The sequence below is a fragment of the Nothoprocta perdicaria genome, unplaced genomic scaffold, assembly GCF_003342845.1.
Source record: "Nothoprocta perdicaria isolate Ctin4 unplaced genomic scaffold, notPer1 scaffold_539, whole genome shotgun sequence".
NCBI classification, from domain to species: Eukaryota; Metazoa; Chordata; class Aves; order Tinamiformes; family Tinamidae; genus Nothoprocta; species Nothoprocta perdicaria.
In genome coordinates, this window is record NW_020455798.1 from 70,301 (window position 1) to 79,482 (window position 9,182).

The 9,182-nt window shown below is 39.2% G+C and overlaps 1 long non-coding RNA gene across 2 annotated transcripts; it reads left to right on the forward strand.

Moving 5' to 3' along the window:
• Nucleotides 1-288: 288 nt before the first annotated feature.
• LOC112955106 lies at nt 289-5,513 on the forward strand. Of its 2 annotated transcripts, none has more exons than XR_003250834.1 (4): nt 289-327; nt 1,032-1,136; nt 2,089-2,521; nt 5,484-5,513. It is a non-coding gene; the product is annotated as an uncharacterized LOC112955106 (long non-coding RNA). The 2 variants fall into 2 exon arrangements; XR_003250833.1 differs by lacking the exon at nt 289-327 and adding an exon at nt 442-520.
• Nucleotides 5,514-9,182: the final 3,669 nt, after the last annotated feature.

Below are 9,182 nucleotides of genomic sequence, written 5' to 3' on the forward strand. Positions count from 1 at the left end.
CGCTGAGGCAACGGCCGTTACACGCGCGCGCGCAGCCAAGCGCTGAGGCAACGGCCGTTACACGCGCGCGCCCCGCCCCTCTGCTCACCCTCTCGTCGCGACTTTAGGCGGGAAGAGCGGGGCGCCCCCGGCGCCATGGCAGTGGCGGCCAGCAGGGACCGCTGCCTCCTCTCTCCTCAGCTCCGGTGGCGTCGCAGCTTCCACCGTGGGGTAGAGGGCGGAGGGGAGGTGGCCATATCACAGGGGACGAGCTGCCGTGATTGGCGTCCCTTTCCCCAGCTGCTTTCCCTTTCTACCACTTCATGGTGGTGGGGGCTGAGGGCCCAGGTGTGTGAGGCGGTGGGAGGAGTCGCGTGGGGGCTCTTAAGGGGCGGCACAGATAAAACCAGCCAAGGGCTGCGCAATAAAGGGCAGTTGGAGAGGGATGAGCAGTGGTGAGTGAGCGTCTAGTGCTGGGAAGTTTTGAGGATGTGACACTGTGGAGGAGTTTAAGGGAGCAGACATGGCCATGGCCCAAAAGGTAGGCCAGTCTTCTGTACAGAGTGTGAGTTCTTGGTAGGGATTAATTATCTGAAGCCCTGATCTTGTTTGCCCCCTCCTCTGGATGAGGTCTGAAGGAGGTGGCAGAGAAATGTAAGGCAATTTAGGGTGTGCAGCTCTGGGAGTCTGCAGGTTGCAACAACAACACAGTGTAGAAATAGGCTGAAGATGAACCCCGCAGTGAAGCAGAGAAAGGTCAAAGCAGGTCTTAGGGTTTTGTTTGCTGCTGCCTTAGCTACATTGGAATTGTTTTAAAGTTTCAGTCCTCTGGCCTGGTTTCCTCTGGGCTCCTCATTTCCTCTACAACTCATGGGACAGAGTTGTTCTGTTGCCTGTGTTACAGGTATAGAGCCAATTTGTAGAATTATTCCAATTTAGGCTTCTGTACAGACAGAAGTATCAATTAAAAAACAATTCAGTTTTGGCTCTTTGCAAATAACAGATAAAAGTAATTGAAGTTTTGATTTCTTTATTCTCCATTTCTTTTATAGACCTCCTAAGGCTGCTCTGACTGAAGAAGCCTTGCTGGGTTATGTCTCAATTACAATTTAATAAGGACATCTTGACCAGGATTCTGTCTGGAGAGGAGGGAGAAGGTATTTAAAAAACAAAAACACAATCCAAAACAGACAGACAGAAACTTGTGTGCAGTATTAGTTCAAGCTTGATTGTTCTGGAGTCTGAAACTTTTGATATGAATTCATGAATTTGGTTGTGAATTCAGAAAGTACACAGACATGCCTAACTTAAAGCATGTATAGGGAACCTTTTATTTCACTGAGTTCCTATAGCTTTCAAGGTTGGAGACACCTTTACTTTCTTGCAGTAAGTAATGAATAAAAGTAAATAACAAATTTAAAATAAAAATCAGATATTGCACTGTTAGTATGGAGCCAATGAAGGTGTGAAGGCAGATTTGTTCCCATTCCCATCTAATCCCTGGATTTTCTGCTGTGATTCTAATTAAGATAGTGGGATGCCATTTTTGATCTGTGCATCTGAAGTCTAAAGCTCCTATCAAATTCAAATGTAGGTCTGTCATCAAGCTAAGCGATTACATGATTGGGCCTTGTTTTTTGAAAGTCTCTTCATCTCTTTTCCTATCTCCCATCCCCTAGCACTCTTCAAACCCCAAACCCACAAAAGATGCAGGTCCTCTAGGATTAAATAAAATCAAATAATTTCTCAGTAGAAAGTAGATTTTCTTCCTATTTCCTGCCCCAACCCCAGCTTTACTTCAGCACAGTAGAAATGCAGCTGCCTAGTTAGGGATGATTCAGAAGAAAATGTCCATGTTTAGGTTTTAAAATAACATACTCTCTAATTATATTTAATTGTTGCCTTACCAATAGACTAATAAACTGAGGTTATGCTATTGCCGTTAATCATGATGCTGTATAGCAGGCAGAAGCAGTAACTGCTGCTGATGGAAAAGAAAAGGTAGTGGGAGGAGGAGGGGAGAAGGAGGTGGAAGATAAGGTATTGTTGGGGATTGGCTGCCTGTAGTGTCAATCGCAGCTGCGAGCCCCAGCTCTTCCGCTCCTCTAGCTCTGGCTCTGCCTTGAACAGCTCCTAGAGAGAACAAGGCGTGCGGAGCTCACATCACCAGCATCATGCTCCTTGGGCTTGGATCGTAGATCCCCTCTTTGAACATTAAAATAACCACTGCATCCATCAGCGTCCCAGACAGACCCAGAAAGAAAACACGCGTGCAAGAGAAAATAAAAAGGACGAAGAAAAAAAAAATCTGCAACCAAGGGGACCAAAGCAAAGAGAGAGAGTGTGCTTTGCTTGCCTAGCTGCAAAGTGGGAATTTAAAGAACTGCAGAGAGAAAAATTCCAGCTCTTCGGCACATATATATTGCAGACTTACAGATCCAGGTAGAAATGACATCAACAGGGAAAGAAGGCAGCGGAGCTCAGCATGCACAATATGTTGGACCCTATCGTTTGGAGAAAACCCTAGGAAAAGGACAGACAGGTTGGTTCTTTTGCAGCAGCACCCATGGGAGGGGAAAGGTGCTGTAGCAGCCAGTTGGGGATGGGATATTTTAACATTTAGATTTTCCTGTTTGCTGCTTCTGTAGAGATAATATTCTTAAGAGATTCTTGCTTTATTTCTTTTTTTTTCCCCCTTTTAAGCCTAGAATGCTTTATGATCGTTACTCCTGCGAATGGGTGGTGTTCTGATGACAGCCAAGCTGTATGCAGAGGAAAAAAATAGATGATCTGGTGGTGAATTTCACATCATTTTTTTTTTTCACTGTCCTACTTAAGAGTCATTTCTTTTTAATTAAATTACATTAAAATGAAAGGATCACAGTACAGAGAAGGTGGTGGTGGCAGTGGGGGAGTCACCAGCAGTATTTCATGACATCATGATTGAAAAGGGTGTAGTCCTTAAGGTGCAGTTGATGTGGGGGGGAATATATACAGTATCGCTGTGGCACCGACTACTGTGGGTATTTAGAAAAAAAGGATGCATGAGATGATGTTTTTTGTGGGTAGTTCTGTAATAGGAGAAAGAAAGGATCAGTAACAGAATTCATTCTGGGAAGAGGGCTTTTTTCTGTTTTTGTAGGAGGGATTGAGGGGGAGGGGAGGCTATTTAATTATTTTTCTTAAAGCTTGTTTATGAAGCATGCCCCCAGCAGATTTTCCTGAATGGAATAATGGCAAGAAATATTAAAAAGGGGAAACGGTGCAGTGAATTAGCAGAGAGCAGGTGCTTCTCCTCTACATGGCATAATTAGATCCGTTAAATGATTTCAAGATATGGACTTGCTGTTGCTTGTATGGATAGCGACTTCACTTCAAGGGCAGGGAAGCATTAATTAAAAGAAAAAGCGTTAGGAAAATAAAGGAGCCTAAATGTATTGCCTATTTAGTTTCTTTTTAAGATGATTATTTTTTTTTCCTCTCCTAGTAACAGGTGTAATGAGCAGTGGGATCTGTCAAATTTGTTGGTTTGGGACCCCCCTCACTCCCAAGTGGTTTAAGATTCAAGATTATAATTTAAGGAGAGGGACAGATCAGCTATAGGGGGCTTCTTTGGGCATGTGGGTGTTAAGTGTTGTTCATTGTGGGACAATAAAACATGATGCATTGTGTTGTGTTTTTTTCTTTTTTTTTTTTCTAAACCCAGTTGAGCTTTGCCCATCTGTTGTCTAAAGGATTTAATAGGCGTTTCCATCCCCAGCTGCTGCCTCTGCTCTGCCTGCTTCCTCACTGCCCTGCGTGGCAGCAGCTCTGCAGTCCGCAATTTTCTTAGGGACACAGTCAAAATCCAGATCTTTCTCTGAAAGAAACAGTGCTCTTCTGAGATGATTGATTATTATCCCCCCATCCTTCCCTCTTCTCTGCAAACCCCATAGCAACCGTTCAGACATGGATGAAGATGACATTGTCTTTTTGTGAAAGTGACTTTATTTATATGTTTTCTGAATATTTTTCACTGCCGAGTGTAGCATCTGTCACTCATTGGATACCATCTTTATTCTTTGCATAGCTCAATAAGCCCTTGTTTAACTGTATTCTTACTAAAATCTCTTCTGATGATGATAATGAAAATATTCTGCCAAAAAATACAGTAATAATACTGTCCTATTTCTGCATTCAGTCTTCCTGGATACTTCAGGTGATCAAAGAGCCAGCTCTAGATGGCAAATTCATTTTTCTCTTCATCACCATTTCCTTCTCTCTCTCTCTCTCTCTCTCTCACCCACCTTCTCAGAACCCCTCCCTCTCCTTTAAAATACAATTGTGTCTGAGATTCCTGAAAATACACGTGCATTAACCTTTTGCTCCAAATCACGTAGCCTGACATTGTGGTCCTGGAGGGTTATCTGCAGCTTTGGTTATTTTTTTCCCCTGTGCTAATCTTCCTATCTTCTTCTGAAGTGATTAGAGAGGTGGGGGTTGAGGGAGAAGCAAATATATTTAGAGACTTGCTGTTCTTGGCCTCTGCAGTTATTCAAACAGCTGGACAAGGGTGAAAGTTTTATTTAATAATTTTACCATGTAACGGGTCTTTATAGATAAATCTGTTTGCACACATGAGTGCACAATGCAATGGTGTCATAGAAACTGGGGGTGGGGAAGAAGAGGAAGAGAAAGCTTAAAAGTAGCTGATGTCAGCCTCTCTTCCTTGCTATACCCGCCCTTGATCAACTGAATAATACACTGAGGTGAAATCTAACTTGGTGTTGAACAATACATAGCTAAATATGGAAAAGATGCCTTCTGGTCTTCTGGCATTTTCTGTGCCAATCTCATTTGGGAGCATGCGGAATGGTATGAGTATGTGTGGTGTGTAGCTAGTCCTAGTCGTGCTTGTTTTTGAGGATAAGCAGGGAACCTGCAGCATTTCAGGGAGAGGACAAGCGCAGTTTGAGGGCCTGATTCACCATCCTGTGTTGTCATGGTGTGCAACTTTAAATTTGGATTGCAAAGGCATACCTTTGAAGGAAAGCAGCAGCTCATTCTTTTACTGCTTGAGTGTAAAGCTTGAAAGATCAGAAGATAAGGTTTACATTTTTCTTTCTTGTGTTTTTTTTGGGGGGGAGGGGAGGATGAGGGCAAAAAATGTGAAATGAAGTCTGAAAAAATATAATGATGAACAGAAAGAAAATATAAAGTCCTGTCTGTTTTGCAGTGATCTTCTTAGCTATCATTTTTAATTTAAAGAATTCTTGTATCTAAAGTTATTTCAGATAAGCAGTTCTTACTTTGCTGCCAGGTATATTTAATATTATGCAAATCAGTTAATTGCACTTACCTGCTCTTCTTTGAGCACCGGAGAAGAGGATTTTGGGAAGAAGGGTGGGTTCACAGTGTTCAACAGGGCCTTAAAAAAGGGTACTACAGAAGGGAAATTTAATGGTAAGTAGAATTCTGGTTGGTTGCTCTTTCCATGAAACTCTCACTGATTTCCTTATTAATAGCTGAAAAAGATGTTTACCAACCGGAGTCTACTGGTTCTTGCGAAGAGGTGCAGATCTATGACGTTGGGAGAAGCCGATGATACCTGACTGTGGGTTGGCAAAACAGATGTGTAAAAGTCACCAGTTCAAAATTGGTGGGGTAACAATTGTTGAAGGCATTGCTTATGGTTCAAAAAGAGTATACAAAGCTGTCCTGAGAGCCATCTTCAATGCCAGGGCATAAAACTTGCTGAGTGACTGGTGCCACAAAGACGGGATTTAGGCCTCTTAGGTAGGGAAGTCACAAAAGTACTACATAGAGCAATGCTGTAGAGAAATATGTGCACTTAAGTCTCTGCTGGTAGTGGGAGTGATACTGGGGCCAAGGCAATTATTTTGAGTAATGCAATATATGTATTCTAGTCAAATATTATGTTTAATTCTTAAGAAGGTTGCATGTTTACTTTTGTAATAGGCTGCACTCAGAGCATTTCCCTTGTTTTGTGCAACTGAATGAATAGCTCATGGAATCTGTATTTACGTGGTTTTACACAAAAACAAGCATGTTTTTAGTTATTGTGAGCACAATATTTTATTATACGGAAATGCCAGTGTAAAAAAGACTATTATATACATGAGTGTGTGGGGACAGGTTGGTTTATTTAAATTTTGTTGAATTTCATTGTTTTACAGTGAATTATAGGAGGTCTTCATTGTAATTAACAGTAATGAGCAAAGGAATGTGTGTTATATTACAATAACGTGGAAACAACATGCTTTTTAAAAAAAAATCATGTGAACATGAAACACATACTTTAAACAGGCTCTTCACTTGCTGTTTTCTTTTTCACACAATTTTGTGTGATGTATGCATTTTATGTATTTCTTACCCTTTCCTTAGAGAAAGAGGGAATAATTTTGTTCATATCTGTCTTTTGGCTTCATTAACGCCACTTTTGCACTTGAAGCATTTTACAGTAATTCAGATTGATTATAGTGAGTATTACTATATGCAAAGATATGGAATTGGAGTATTCCTTGTGAAGTATCTCAGCATTTCAGAGGGTTTTCATGTGTACTGTTTGCAGATTGCTTATGTAGATTTAAGTAGCATTGTTTGCCAGATTGCTAAGTGAACGTCCAGTTGAAACTTCCAAAAACAGTAGTAAAACAGTCTGGAAATTAAGCTCCACACTTTGAGAGAAACTTAATGAAAAATTTAATATTGCTAACCATTTTTTCTTGTTTCTTCCACTTCACTTTAAGCCCTGTTCTACAGCCATCAATACAAAGAATTCCAATAGAATTTCATGGCAACTCTAGCAGTGGGAAAAAGCATAAGGATCCCTTTTCTGCATTTTGCACCATGTAACTTAGAGCTGTTTCTGTGTGTAACAAGTTTTTACAGAAGCCAGTAAGACATTTAGGAGTATGCTACTGGATTGGGTAAGAGGATAAATCATTAAATTTAAGGTCTTAGTGAAGATGCTAGCTTTTTATTCAATGGGAACTTGAACAGGATTGTCTTCATAGCGTAACTACCTGTTTCTATTACACTGGCAGAAGCTAAATTTATTACCTCTTTTTATTTGTCTCTGTCAAACATCACTGAAATTGAAAGATGTTGACCTGTTGATAGAAGTATGATCTCAAAGTTCATTTCCTTAGGTGAGTAGGCTAAAGAAGATGCAACATTTTTTGTCGATCTCGTTACAAAAAAAAAAAAAAAAAAAAAAAAAAAAAAAGTAGATCTAGAGAAAATCTAAGGGTATAGCTTGATGCAACCTAGTTGTCTAGGTGAGGATATGTTATTAGAAATTTAAATCAGAGTACTCCCTCAGTTTATTTTTTCAAATGACATATACTTTAGAAATATTTTTATCACATATCAAGTATATTTTTCCTATGAAAGTCCCTTTCAAAAGAGTGAATCTGTTCACTTTGTCTTGATAGTCTTTGAGGTCTGCAAGTGGTTAATTATTACAGAAATACAATGTTACAAGCAGTTTTGTTTGCAAGAAATGTCTTAAACTTTTTTTAACTAAATATTGCCTCCTGTGCTGTAGTGAATTGGATTGACTTGTCAAAAAAAGGTTATTACGTTTCTCAAAACTTGTTTTTGTTAACTTATCTGATTGTACAAAAGTGTTATTTGCCAGTGTCTCATGATATCTTGATGCAAATATTTAAAAATAAGAACGACCAACTCGGATTCCCCTTTTATATGGATTTTTCTATTATCAGCAAACTTCTGTTTCTCAGTTATAGGGGAAACAATTTTTGGGCTTCATTCTTGAACTCCGCACAGGTGTATCTTCGGTCTTTTATCTCAATGTTAATAACATGTTATCCCAAACCCGTTGAAACAGACCTTTATTTTTTTCTTTTTTCCTCTAAGAGTCATTGAAATACATCCACAGAAACTGCAGAAGTGGTGATTTCACAGATATCCCTCTTGCACTGTTTAAGGTTTTTTTTTTGTTTTTTCCCCCTCTTTGTGTCACTGCATTAATGGCTTTTAGTACTACTGTACTGGGAAAGATTAGAGTAGAAAGATGAGAGATTCTGAAGAAATTTAAAATGTTTCTTAATCAAGTTTACTTCTAGAAAAGAATTTCTTCTGATCTTTGGAAAACCTGTGGTTCCATAAGAATAGCAAATGGTGTTTTGAGTGAGTGCTTACAGTTGCTTTTGTAAATTACAGTGGTGTAACCAGTCAATATTTGGATTCTCCCAACACTGCAGTATTTTTCAGTATGTCGTATGTTTATTTTATATGCTATATTTTGAGGAATCTTTAACTTTGTCTGATTCAGAGTCAGTTAATAGTTGCTGTTGCTTGTAAGTGTTGATATCCTAATCCAAGTTAAAGGCAAGGAATATAGAACAAATGTTAGATGGGAAGGAAATCTAGCTTTCAGAAGAAATTTTAATGGAAATATGTTTGAAATTAATGCCTACTGCATTAATTCAGTAGAAGAGACATTGTGTGAGTAACAGATAATACATGTAGCAGAGCAGTCCAAATAAGAAGAAATGGAAACATGGATGTGGATTTCAGTAGAGCTGGAGTCAATGCAGACACATGGATGCTCAGAGTACAGAGTATCTCTCTTTAAGTGCTGAGATACTGTAAGTTGCCCTTGTTAAGTCAGTTTAAGTTGAGTTGATGCTAGTAGGAAGAAAAGCACATAATAAGGAAGGAATGTTTTTCATGGGCTGCTCCATTAAGAAATATCCCAAATAAGATTTTTGTGTTTATTTTTGCTTGTTATAAGCAAGTCCAAGATGTTTAACAGTCCTAAACAGTAATACCACTTGTTTTGCTTATAAGATGAGGAGATCACACAGAACTCAAAATGGGACAGTTCTGTTTTTATAAAACATTCATATTGATCTGTAGACTAACATGAATAATTTGCTGTATATAGAATTCTTAATCAACTTGAGCTATCTTCATCTGCAGTATCTGTCAGTAGTGAGTAACTTCCTTAAGTTTTTATTTTAGATTTTTGGGCAAACTCTCCCCACAGTATTTTGCACCATTCATGGATTAATTGTGCTTAATCAATATTCGAAGATTGAGTAGTGTTCTTGTGTAGTCTGGATATGTCACATAGCTCTTCTGTATTTGGATAGCTGTGCAAGTAATTCCAACATTAATGTTTGCATGTGCAAATTGAAAATTTAATTTTCTGCAACATTTCAAAATGATTCCCA